General features: G+C 47.9%; 1 protein-coding gene across 2 annotated transcripts in view; it reads right to left on the reverse strand.

Annotated features, from left to right (window-relative positions):
• PTP4A3 (protein tyrosine phosphatase 4A3) overlaps positions 1-12385 on the reverse strand; it is a 179386-nt gene that overhangs the window by 133434 nt on the left and 33567 nt on the right. The gene's annotated exons all lie outside the window — the stretch shown is intronic.

The raw sequence follows: 12385 nt of genomic DNA on the forward strand, positions 1-12385 counted from the left end.
AAATGGCAATGTAATGACTACTACCTGATAGTTTATTTTTTTATTCCTCGTTAGAGCAGAATCATTTTCTGGCTCTGGCTGCCTTCATTGTCCGATTTCTCCAAGTAGGTGTAAGGTGTCGTCTGTGTGGCCTGGGGAGGTGGAAGGCCATGCAGGGATTTTAGTAGGGATGAGCAAGCAAAATTCCAGCTAGGGGATTTGTATTGTTGTGGTTGGAGGTGTAATGCCATGTATGGCATTTGTGTTAGGGGGTCCCCAAGAAGGAAGTTTGTGGGGGTGTTGAGGAGGCAGGATGCCAGTAATGGGGACTTGCACTGTATGCTGGCAGTGTCACCAATGAGGTCTCTGGTTCCAAGACTTGCATGATAATTTTTCCGGTATAGCCCACGTTTGCCACTTGGAGCCAAGCCGGACTCTTCAAGGCTTGGCTCCGACAAGGCCCATCCCAGTAATTCTCTCGCTCTCCGAACTCTACATCCTACAAGTTCCACCAGCAGAGCATAGCTCTACGACTGTCTCATACAGAGTCCTCACACCTTTCTTTCTTTACCTGCTGTCACACACTAGCCCACTTCGGAACTGGAGAGATTACCCAACAAATTCCTCCGACAGGCCTGGGAGGGGAGGATTAGGATGTACGCAATGGGAAGTGACATGACAGGAATGAAGGTATCCAAAGTGAAATACGCACATTTCTTTTAGTTTGTCTTTGCTTACTGAAAACAATGCACGTTGCATATAAACATCCTACAAAGAAAAGATTTTCCTGTATTGGTGCTGGCTAAGTATAAAAGGCGAGCACCTTTTATGTCTAAAACTCCACAAAACATGCCCTAAAGAGCAGATTACTATAAGATACTTTACAGCTGTGTGACAGCAATTTGTCTGGTCCTGTGGCTAAGTGTCTAGTCTGAGTTCTTGTTGCATTGTATTCAAATGCGAATGACAAGTAGCCATAGCCGAATAGCAAGAAACTATTCAGCCGGAGCCAAATTGCTTTTTACCCCGCCCGAATTCAGACGAATACTTACTCGAAGCCGAAGTTCGGTAGACCCCTACTAGAGATTGAAGTCCCTTTTGCACCTTTTCTCAGTAAAGACATATCCCTGAATGCATTGGTGAATTGCTTTCCCGCTCTTCCCAAAGTATCCAGATCACTTATACATTTCTGTTCTGCATCTTTGGTGTCCTAGCTACAGGGGTGGTCTTTTATAGTGTTTAATAGTTGTACAATTGATTTTGAGGTATATATTTTTTTTATACTTCATTGATTGGATGCGCCCCATTTTCAAACTGTGCAACATTGCCTTTTGGGAGGCTACTGGCTCACATTACCACCCCTCAAGAGCAGCGCCTTATCTCTGCCCAGGTTACTAGAAAAGTTGTTTGACGTGCATCTCATGTCTGTGCCCATTTTTCCCTTTATGATTGGGATCGATGTTGGCTTGTAGAAGTGTGGGGGCTGCGTAGGTGGTTTTGCCACTAGTAATCCATGTACTCCTAGTGCAGTAGTCATTTCATCTCCTATGCGACTCCAGTCACCAGAAATGTGCTTTCAATTACATTTGGCACGTGGAGAGTGCAGAGCTCACTGGACCCACCAAGCAGAGGAAGCTGGTGACTAGACAGACATGAGTTGGCATGAAATGTTGGCATGGGGGAAGCTGCCTGCCCACCAAACGTAAACCAGGAGGCTCAAGGTCAGAAGCCTTGTACTCAAAGGGTGCGACCACATCAGGTCTTTATGTACACTATTAGAAATGCTGGACTCTTATATTCCCACCAAACCTTAAAGTGATGATGTCAACAGAAAATTGCTGAAGACTTTAAAACTGGATTTGGTGGACACTCTGGGAAATGTGGGCACAGAGCATGTATGCGGGTACAGAAACCGTGTTGTATCACAGCAAGTAAATTAGGCCATGAATCAGTTTTAAATTAATTATTGCACGCAAGGATTAAAACAAATTAATGCATTCAGAACAATCAGGACAGGTGAGTAAATATGCGCCATTCCCAGGTCTATCCGAGGTCTGCCCAGGAAACCTGCAGTGTGGGCTCGCCCAAGCCAGACCAACCGCCTATGGTAAAAACACACCTGAGCAGACGGTTTCAGGTTCCCTAAAAGCTGGAATGAACTGGAGTTGAAGATTGGCATGCAGAAACGGGGTGGGCGCCGGGAACATTTTACAAGCTGGGATGGATCCAGAGAGGGTGCCCTTTATGGAGCAGACTTTGCACACCGCTATTGGGAGCCGCTCCGAGACATAGCCCCTGAAACTATGCAAACCTAGAAACCATATATGCTACTCCCAGTAGGTAGTTCCCTCAGGCGCGGGATGAGATGTGCCGACACTTCAGGGTGGAAAGTAACTGCGCTTGTTAAGTTACAGCGCCCTTGTAGGCTACTTCAGCAAAACACAATACAGTGAGACTGCAAAGCTTAGGAAAAGCAAACAGGTGGCCATTGTCCTTGGCTTTTGATGTTCAGGAGGTAGACCCACAAACTCAATTGAGATTGAACAATGAGAGAAGATCACTACTAAATTGAATTGCATTTAACCCTTTTGCATTTTCATCCTTCTAGAATGCCCCAATGGATTTAGAATTCAATATAGTCATTCCCACAGGTTTATGCAATAGCACAGAAGCCAAATCCATTCCGCCAGAAATACTTTAAGAGTATAGTGATCGGAAGAAAAACAGCTGGTCCATCAGGCCAGAGCCTCACTAACTGGGGAGTGCATAGAGCCGGTGTGCCTGTATTTGTGTAACGCCCATGCAGCTATGGTATGTGTCCAATATAGAGTGTTCAAAGGTTTAAACCCCACTGTTGGGGGGGAAGCAGGGGGAACGGGGAGAAAACAGAGCCACAGTACATAAAAGATGCTCTAAAGCCCTGCAGGGAAAAGCACAGAGGGTGGAGCAGAGCTTGGACCAAGCAACTGGGTTCTCTATACGAGGCCTGGATGGCACCCCCTCGCACACCCACCACTGCCCATACTCGCTCGAGGGCAGGCAGCTTCCTTTCATACCACACTCGCTAATGGAAGATTGCAGCGGGGGCTGCAGAGACTAGAAGCCGAGAGGGGCTCCATCAGAACTATACCATTGCCAAAGCTGTACGGGGGTGGAAACCTAAGTGGTGGGGTAGGCCGGTACAGACGTAATATACGTAAAGCAGCTCACCAAAAATCTTTGATTCACTGTTCATGCACATTGAATACTGGTTTGCTGCGGCTCGCTTTCTCAGTCGCTAGAGGTACTCGTGGAATGGTATAGTTTTGCCGCTTGCAGGCCCCACCACATCATTGGTAGCAAAATACTATTCATTACGAAGTCCACGTCTTGCAAGAGTATTTCTTCGCTGAGTACTAGTTTTTGAGAACCTGAATGCTTCTGCAAAGTTTCCCATTAGTCTGTCACGACTGTTGGTATGCAAGCTCTTGGATTTTCCCGCCCACATACCATGTGTAAATGGAGCTGGGGTAGTTGGCCAGCCCGGCCATGCTTTTCAGTAGTCACTTCACCACGACTACTTCTAGTCGGTATTGGTGCCAGACGCATACAAAGCTCGGTGCCGTCCACAGTGCGATTACATTTACAGTGGGCGTTTGCTTTTTTTCCTACACTGAGCAATCCAGAAAAGGGGAAACTCCCCCAGTGAACTCGGCAGGAAAAGCCCAATAAAAGGGTGTACAGGTAATAACCGTATGGGTTTTATTAGATGAGTACACACCAGATTGCAAACGTTTGTGCATGAAAAATATATGCATGCTTCGGTAGTGCCATTTCAAGTTGCCCCATGTCAGATACATGCAGTTGCATTATGCCACGTTTGTTCGCGACAATAAATACAACATTAAAGACCATCATCAGAACAGGACTGCACCATCTACTCGCAAACGCCTCAAGGGGCAACACGGAGTGTCAATGTTGCCAGGTTTAGTTGCCGGCACTTCTCTGGCAACATGGAGTGCAGCCCATCACCTTGAGGCGAGCCAGTGAAGCACAGGCACCCTTCTGTGAACAGAACAATCTAGCCCGGATTTACTGGTTATTGCCCAATCTCATGAGTCAGTGGTCATCCAGGAAGGAGGGCAGAGTCCTTCCACGTGACGTCATAACATGGCACGCATTTTCGGTGCTGTGGCAATGGGGTCAGAGGTCATCTGCTATTAGGCAGCTTGTTGCTTTTGAAGCGAGAAAGCCAGTTACTTGGGTCACAGAACGTTGCTAAGTGCCCGAGTCATAACCGGGAAGTCGTGTCCATGCCCGTTACCCTCCCTAGGCGGGCACAGGGCCTTGGATGCACTTTGCCGGTGGGAGACACTGGTTCAGGGTTCTACTGGTCCCGGCTACGGTGCAGATCAGCCCGTGCCGCAGATTATTCATGACAATCGGTTCCCATTTGCTTTTTCAACCTAACCTAGTTTCTTTAACAAAGCACGCTGGGAAATGAGTCCCTCGTTGCGTAATGTATGTTACATTAAATGTATTGGTAGAGCTGAAGTGTAGCGATCCAGACAGGCGAGTCTGTAATCCGAACTCTTGTGAGACTAGGAGCTATGCGAGATATGGTCCCGCAGCTGGACACCCGGTTAGTCCTGAATAACTCCTCAGACACTGGTTTAACAGCCCTCAGACGAAAGTTATGGGTTGGGTTCTTGCATAGTAAATAAAACTGCGCTATCGTGTTAGTATATACGATAGGTTATTTATAATGCACTTAATACCCAGAGATGTATAGGGGATCGAACCTGTGATTCTCCGTGTTGTCTTGCTTGGAAGGCACGTGTTTATTGTGGGCCACAACAGGACGTTCACCACAGAGGCATTTTGACGCTGCTCAACGGAGTGGAAGGAAAGAACTATACGGGTTTAAGGCACGGAAGAAGGGTGGTTAGGCATACCCCAGACAGCCGGTAGCAACCACCGCCCTCTCCGACATTTGCAACGAGTAAACACATGCCTCGGAGTGCCTGTGGAAGGGACAGTGCCTTCACATTTGTAGGGAAAACCCGGGCCTCAGATTTTACACATTCCTGGAAGTAGAATCTGAATTATCAGAGAGTCCCAACTTCCCTAAAATTGGCATACAAATGCGTGGAAAACTGACCTTAAAAACCCTCGATGCCAAGCGTCAAAGAGGCAGCAAAATAGTCGCTACACAAAATGTTAAAAACGTTAATGGAGTGGCAGGATAGAAAGTTGTTTGCCACTTAAACCTGCTAAGAGGTCGTGGATCGGTGAGTGTTGTGCGATACAAGTTAAGGATGCATTGGTAGACTTCAGTTCCAAAAGGTCAACTCGTATTTTTAGTTTGGGCCATTCGGTGTCACTTGCGACACCTAGAAGCCAAAACTATTGCATTAGAGTACAGATGGGGAGAAATGGCATGCGAGGGACACAGCTTGTAGGCGGGACAAACAAGGGAGTTTTTGCACGTTGGGGCGATATGCAACCAGCAACTCAAGCGTCCCTCAGTCTGCGGTCACTCTGAACCCAAGTGTAGAAAAACACAAATACACACCAGGTATGGCCTCCCCATTTAGTTATAGGGCTGCATTGGGAGCTGAAAGCACTGCTGTGGGCCACAGGCACACCTGGCACAAACCCATGTGTACCCCACAGGACTACAAGGTCTCATTTAATGAGAGAAGGGTGGGTGGGAGGCAGAATTGCCTGAAAAAAAGAAAGGCAAGAGTGAGGAGGCAAGATCAAACTGGGTGGGTTCTTGGAATCCCTACCTTTCAGTAACCTCCAGCCACATGTTCGATGCAGCACTCCCCGCCGTGACAAAAAGAACTCCTCAAACATACTCAACACCGTTGGGAAAGGCCAAGCAATGGGAGTGCTACAGTGGCAATGCAATATTCATGACCTTGGTTGTTAAAGCTTTTTTTGCTCGAGCAATAAATAGGTTGTCTCAAAGCATGCTAGACTCATTTTAAGGGAGGCGTGTCTCTTACATCCTTCATACCTAAATCACACCAATCATTCAGAAGAGCCATTTCATTGATAGCTGTAGTTGGGTGAAGCAGTCATTGTAGTCTCATCCAGGGACATACAGTTGTCCTAGATTACTTTAGAAACAATCTTTGCCTAGAGGTGAAATAAGGAATTTCTGGGAATGAATATTTAGCACTTCAGAACCAGAAAATGTTCTTGGTGCTAGGTAGACCACAGTGGGGATGGCACAATCTAGGTCATTATTGCGACAGCCAAAAATGCAGACTCTTTTGTTAACCCTTCACATCACATATATATGCGGGGGGGAGGAACCCTCCGCAGCCCATATATATATATATATATATATGGGTGTAAGGGGGGAGTTAAAAATATTAATTTTAAAAAGTCAGTATTTTCAGCTGTCGGAATTGTCAGGTCGACATTTTGGTACGATTCCGGCATGGCATTATGTAACCACTGGCGGTGATGAAAAAGTCCACTTGCTGATGCACTACAGACATCTGCAGTCTTTTGAAAACTGGTTCCAACCAGCCCAGTTAGATGTAGGTTTGTCCCACAGGAACAAGGGATTGGGTCATCCAAAGCTCATAACCAAAGAACAACGAAATGTAAATGGATCAAAAAACAATGCAGGAGCAGAGCCACGCCGCTAGGCTGCGGTGCCGAGCTCACTGGACCCCACACAGGTGACTAGACCGACCTGAGCATGGCATGAAACATTGGCATGGGGGCAGCTGCCTGCCCACCAAACGTAAACCAGGAGGCTCAAGGTCATACTCCAGCCAGGTCAGACGCCTTGTACTCAAAGGGTGGGACCACATCAAGTCTTTGTGCATACCATTAGAAATACTGGACTATTATATTCCCACCAAACCTTAAAGTGATGGGGTCAACAGAAAATTGCTGAAGACTTTAAAACTGGATATGGTGGACACTCTGGGAAAATCTGGGCACCGAGCATGTATCTGGGTACAGAAACCACGTTGCATCACAGCAAGTAAATTAGGACACAACACTGATTCCTACCAGAGGACTGGAGGGGCTTCTCAGTAGGAGTGTAGGCATACAGAAGAACAGCCTAGGAGAGTAGTTCAGGGCAGAAAGGAGGTGCAAGGCAAAGAAAACAAAGAAAGGAGAACACATTTGGCAGCTCCAAGAAAGAAATCCTAGTCACCCATTACAAAACCCCAAAGCCCTAACAGATGCCAAAATGTAAATCCCCTTAACAGGTGCGGTTCGTCCATTACGGCAATGGACCCTGCCACTCATTATGGATGAGCCAAGCTAACCCAGTGCAAACACAGAGCACTCCCTAAGCTGCAGCTCCTGTTCAGGATTCAACTGAACAGTCAAAAGGAAACTGGTTTTTATTTTGACATGCCAGTACTACCTCAATGCACATGCCAAAAGAGGCATGCAAGGCTAACGCATTTCTGCTTCCCCAGCCTTGCCTGGTCAATTGGGGATGCAGGTAGGGGTAATGCAGGTATGCACGTGCGAGGGGGTGCCTTGGAGCCTCCCACAGATCCAGATCCTAAATAGCGGCATGATGGAGGTGCTCCAGTTTCACCACACATACGCAGGACCCAAGAAGCACCCTCTGCTTTGTGGTTCCAGTTCTGTGCTGCACAGAAGACAGGGGGCCTTCATTGCAACAGGCAGCGCATTGCCATGTCTAATGGAATCCGGAGCTGGGCAACAGGTAAGCGTTCGGAAAGATTATTTTATATGCAATTTTCCCTCTAGTTGTACACCCCCAAACTTTTTGCTGCGGTTTATATACCTTATTCTGTCTTTGCCAGAGAAGCACAGCCTTCTGCTGCACTCCTCTGGGCTTTCCTCACTTTTTATGGGGAAACTGACACCCCCTTAAGACAGTCAGTACTGGGAGACTGTTTCCCTTCCTCCTTTTCCAAAGTTGCAACTTTTCTGCAACGTGTAACAAGTGCACAATGTACAGTACAGTGCACTTGGGTCTCCTAGTCAATTACAAAGACCCTAGATACTCATAGGACTTTTTTGGAGATGTGCAGATGTGGCAGCTTATCTGTTCATGTAATTTTAACCCCTTTCCTGCCATTTAAACCGCACTTGGCACGAATAGGCAGCCTGGCTCCAAAATGGCCATGCCACGAGGTTCTTTGCCCATCTTGCCCCTTTGCCTTCCCCAGGTCGAGCCGACCCGGGTCAGTCCTTATTTGGCCATGCATTTTCCTGCGAAACGCCTAGCTTTCGCAGGCTTCTGCATGCCTTGTGTGTTCCTCCAGGATGTGGGCTGGGGTGTCTCCCCCAAAAACACATCCTGGATGCCAGAGAGAGTTGGAGTACTGTGAATGCTGGGACCACCGTGGTCTGTGATTGGTCCACTTATGGAGTGTGCGTTTGTGAGCAGATCTCCCATTGGGTCCCCTCAGTTTTGGCACGAAGGGAACGTTGGATAAGAGGAGGCTGAACACACCCCTAACATGTCGATCTCTGGAGTTCTCACTGAACGAAGGATAGGATCAAAGTATCCTGAAACTAAGAAGCGAAGTCAAGGAACCGCTGGAAGGTTTGGCACCCTGTGCCTGCTGTCCCTCTGCATCTGGTCATCCTAGAAGGTCTGCGAAGATGCTTCGACCCATTAGCATAGTGGGACCAACTAATCTCGGCACCTTCAACAAAACCTGCAAGTAAGCCTTCTCGGAAGTGTCCCTGGGCCAACCAGTGGGCTGACCATCTTACACAGGCCCTTTGCTCTGTCTCCGCTGTCGTTTCGATGAGGCCCTCGAAACTTGGTATACTGCTAGCTCTGTGTCTCCAGCACCTTCACGCCGAATTTCAAACACTTGGCATTCCCAGGTCTGAAGTGAGACGAGTGTGCCAGGACCGAAGTAAAAGCTGTTCCCGTGTTGCCCAGCCGCGGCAACGATCTCTGCAGGTGCGCTGCCTTTGTGACCCTCTTGCCCCTGAAACCTGCTTCAGTGAAACTGGCCTGATCCATCCACCAGGAGTGGAGAAATCACAGCTGCCCCGTTTGGATCTCCGGAACTGAAAGCTGCAGAGCCGTCATATTGCCGCAGTAGAACCCGCAACCGAAGTGGACTCGACTGGCGAAGTTTGGTCCAGAGTACACCTGGGGCCGGTGAGTAACCTTAACCGGTGGCCCCTAGTGCCTCCATCCATTCGCACAAGTGGCCCCTCTCCTTTCCACTGCTAGTATGAACTAGCTAACTATTTCCGAACCTTGCAATCACCTCTGCCTTCAAGTGAAGGCCCTCCTCTAATAGTGGGAATTTATTCTTAAGCTGCACCCACCTTCCTGAGCTGCTAGAGACCCCGTTTTGCCCATTGGAACAACCGCATGCGCCTGCACTACATGTACTATTGAGCATAAGGCTCCTCTCGTTTTAGGATTTGGACTGCCTCGTGTTTGATGTTGAAGGGGACTAAAGACTATCTGCACTGCCCATTCCCCCCCCCCCCTAGCTTGTGAATGTATTTCGTGCTTTTTAACCCTTTAGACCCCAATAGTCTTGTATATATCTTGTATGGATTGTGTTGGGTTGGTTTAGTTTAGTAGGATTGCTGTGATGCCTTTACTGTGTGTTGAGTTCCAAAGGCTTTTTAGATGCTTTTGTATATTTTTGATATATACACCTGTCTGGGATTAATTTTTAAGTGTCCTTGTTTTGTGTGCTCATTGAGGTCTTCAGTCACCCTCACCCCTCCTGAGACTTAGTCTTCACCGCCTGCCATAGCTACCTTGATTGGTCTGGCTTGTCCAGAGGTTACCCTGTTCCAAGAAACTAGGCTGGCCTTCTGAACCTCTGCCCACCAGGTCAGAGTTCAGAAATCCGTCTTAACAGTAAGGGTTTGTGTTTGTACGTGCATTAAAGCGTGTACATTGCTCGGAAACCCCTGTAAAAGAGTGTGCACATGAGAAAGGGTGTATGAATGCTGTATGGTTGCATGCGTGAATGTGAGCAAATGAATGCGGATGTGTGCGAATGAGAGTGAACGAATAATTGATGCATGTGGGCCGGGCCGGGTAGCAGGCCTCCGGTGAATAGGGTAGCCTGGAGGAGAATTAATTTTATTGCAGCAAGGGGCATCAAGGGTGAAGGCAGCAGCATGACAAGGACTTGTGTGGCCTTGGCCCACATTGGTAAGAAAGTTGAACATTTCTGGACTATGGTATAGCATTTTCTACTGGGCATTGAGGGTAAATGCAGCAAGAGCCAAGCTAACGGCAACCCGCAGCACCAACAAGCCAACAAAACCCATCTCCCAACAGAAGGACACCACTAAGCTCCCATGTGGCCAGCAGACTGGGCACACACCCACTATACCACTGAAATGCACCCTAATCAACGCACCGTCCATCCCAGCACATGCCCTCTATATCAACTACCTAATCACTACCCTAAATCTCAACACCTTCGCAACCGGAGAAACATGGTTGCATGCTGCATCCAGCGCTGCCCCCTATTGCCCCCCCCACCCCTGGATACACCATCTTCCATTCTGACAGATCAAATGCCAGAGGTAGAGTAGTAGCACTCATAGCAAAGTACTTATTGTCCATTAGAGAACTCCAGCCTGCCCAATAACAGCCACAGTGGTTTGTTAAATTGTCCCTCTGAGTCAGACACCATTACTATGCACACCATCCATCGGTGCCCCCTCCCTTGCCCCCTCCAACCGCGTCCTTCGAAGATAACCTCCTATACAGCCTGGTTGTCTACATTAAACCCACTTCTAAATTGATCCTCCTATCGGAATTCAACCTAGGTGATAAATTACCCTGATATCCCAACAGCCGCATCGCTCTCCAACTCGCTTAGCGCTCTTGACTACCAACAATGTATCAGCACCCCCATGCACATCAAAAGCTGCATCCTAGACTGGATTGCAGATCTATCCATTGTAACAGCCTTTGCCCGTGGTCAGACCATAACATAGTGCAGTTCTCCATACCACCAATAGGACTCGCTTCACCCATGGCGTTTCTGCTACACCCCCCCCCACTCATACCTGCAGCTCTAAAATCCTCACCAAAGAACGTCTTTCTCCCCTGCTCAGCTCACTTTTACCCGACCCACCATTCGACAATGACACCAACACTTGCAGACATGTATGCCAAAACCTGTCGCCATCGACACCAAAGCCCCGCTCAAGCCATACACACTCAATCCTCTGCACATAGAAACTCGTGGTTCACCCCAGAACGTGAAACGCTTAGCGCAAACAAATGGCTAGTAGCAGCTAGGGAGGAAACCACCTCCCTAGCTGCTACTGTTCACTGTAGCACCCAAACGCTACACAAAAGCCATGCTCTGTTAAATCTGCCACCTACAATGCCAAATCCAACACCCGTGAGATAATTATTCTTAGGAAACTGGAAACCACGACCATCCCCCGGTCACTATAACCAAAGACGATTTGGGATGTACTAATATTCAAAACACAATGGTCGCCAAAATGGACTCCCTGCACAGAAAAATGTACAAACAATCCTGGATCGACCCCCTTGCCGGCATCTGACAGCCTCATCGTCCCCGACTATCAGACACCAAAATCTCCCCATGTTCTACTTTTCCAACATCTCGGAAGATGAAGTCATTTTTAGAGGGCTCAAACCATCTTGATGCAAAAGAAGATGCTTGCCCTGCAAGTCTTATTAAAGACTGCTCTGACATTCTAGCACCCCTCATTGCCTCCTTTATTAATGCCTCCTTCTCCACTGGCACAATCCCCACAGCCCCAACGAATCCTGGGTACTTGCCCCTCATCAAAAAACCTTCACTAGACACTACAATCCCTAAACCTACAGGCTCATCACAAATGTTCCATTCCTGCTAAAAATCCTGGATAAAGTAGCCTACCTACAAATCCAGAGATTCCTTGAAGCCAATCATATCTTGGGTATGCATCAGTCAGGGTTCCACCCAGGCCACAGGACAAAATCAGCACTACTCAACCTAAAGATCCAGATAGGCGAAATCTGGGATGATGGCAAGGCTTCCCTGCAGCTTCGCCTGGACTTAGCAGCATTCAACCTAGTGGACTACAAAATCCTAGGCCAGCAGCTATCCTCAGCCAACTTCTCTCCTGAGGCCACATCCTGGATCATCTCCTTAAGGGACAGATCTTTCAGAGTATTTGTGGAGAATGCCAGTGCCACGTCAGCACCTATCATATGTGGGGTGCCCCAAGGATCTTGCATGTCCCCAATTTTGTATAATATATTCACAATACCATCATTTGCCCTCCAGGACTATGGTATGTTGTATACAAACTATGCTGACGACATGCAAATCCTACTGCCCCTCTCCAGCAACTACCACAATGATTCCACCACCGTAAACTCCGTCTACATGCCTGGATGGCCAATCACGGTCTATGCCTGAACGATGAGAAGACTGATTCT

The sequence above is a fragment of the Ambystoma mexicanum genome, chromosome 5q (assembly GCF_040938575.1).
Source record: "Ambystoma mexicanum isolate Mex_15411 chromosome 5q, UKY_AmexF1_1, whole genome shotgun sequence".
Taxonomy (NCBI): Eukaryota; Metazoa; Chordata; class Amphibia; order Caudata; family Ambystomatidae; genus Ambystoma; species Ambystoma mexicanum.